Source organism: Physeter macrocephalus, chromosome 1 (genome assembly GCF_002837175.3).
Source record: "Physeter macrocephalus isolate SW-GA chromosome 1, ASM283717v5, whole genome shotgun sequence".
Taxonomy (NCBI): Eukaryota; Metazoa; Chordata; class Mammalia; order Artiodactyla; family Physeteridae; genus Physeter; species Physeter macrocephalus.
The window spans coordinates 73,765,864-73,766,146 of NC_041214.2; positions in this window are offsets into that span (position 1 = coordinate 73,765,864).

A 283-nucleotide genomic window follows, 5' to 3' on the forward strand; every position below is an offset into this window, starting at 1 on the left:
GGCTCCGGACGCGCAGGCCCAGCGGCCATGGCTCACGGGCCCAGCCGCTCCACGGCATGCGGGATCCTCCCGGACCGGGGCACAAACCCGTGTCCCCTGCATCGGCAGGCGGATTTCCAACCACTGCGCCACCAGGGAAGCCCTATTTTCACATTTTAATATCTCCAAAATTGGAATGCATCTTTCAGTTAGTGTTATATTTGGTGAATAAGATATAATCTTGAACACCTATGTAAGTATTTCTGCATGACATGTTCTTAGAAGTAAAATTAATGGAAAACAG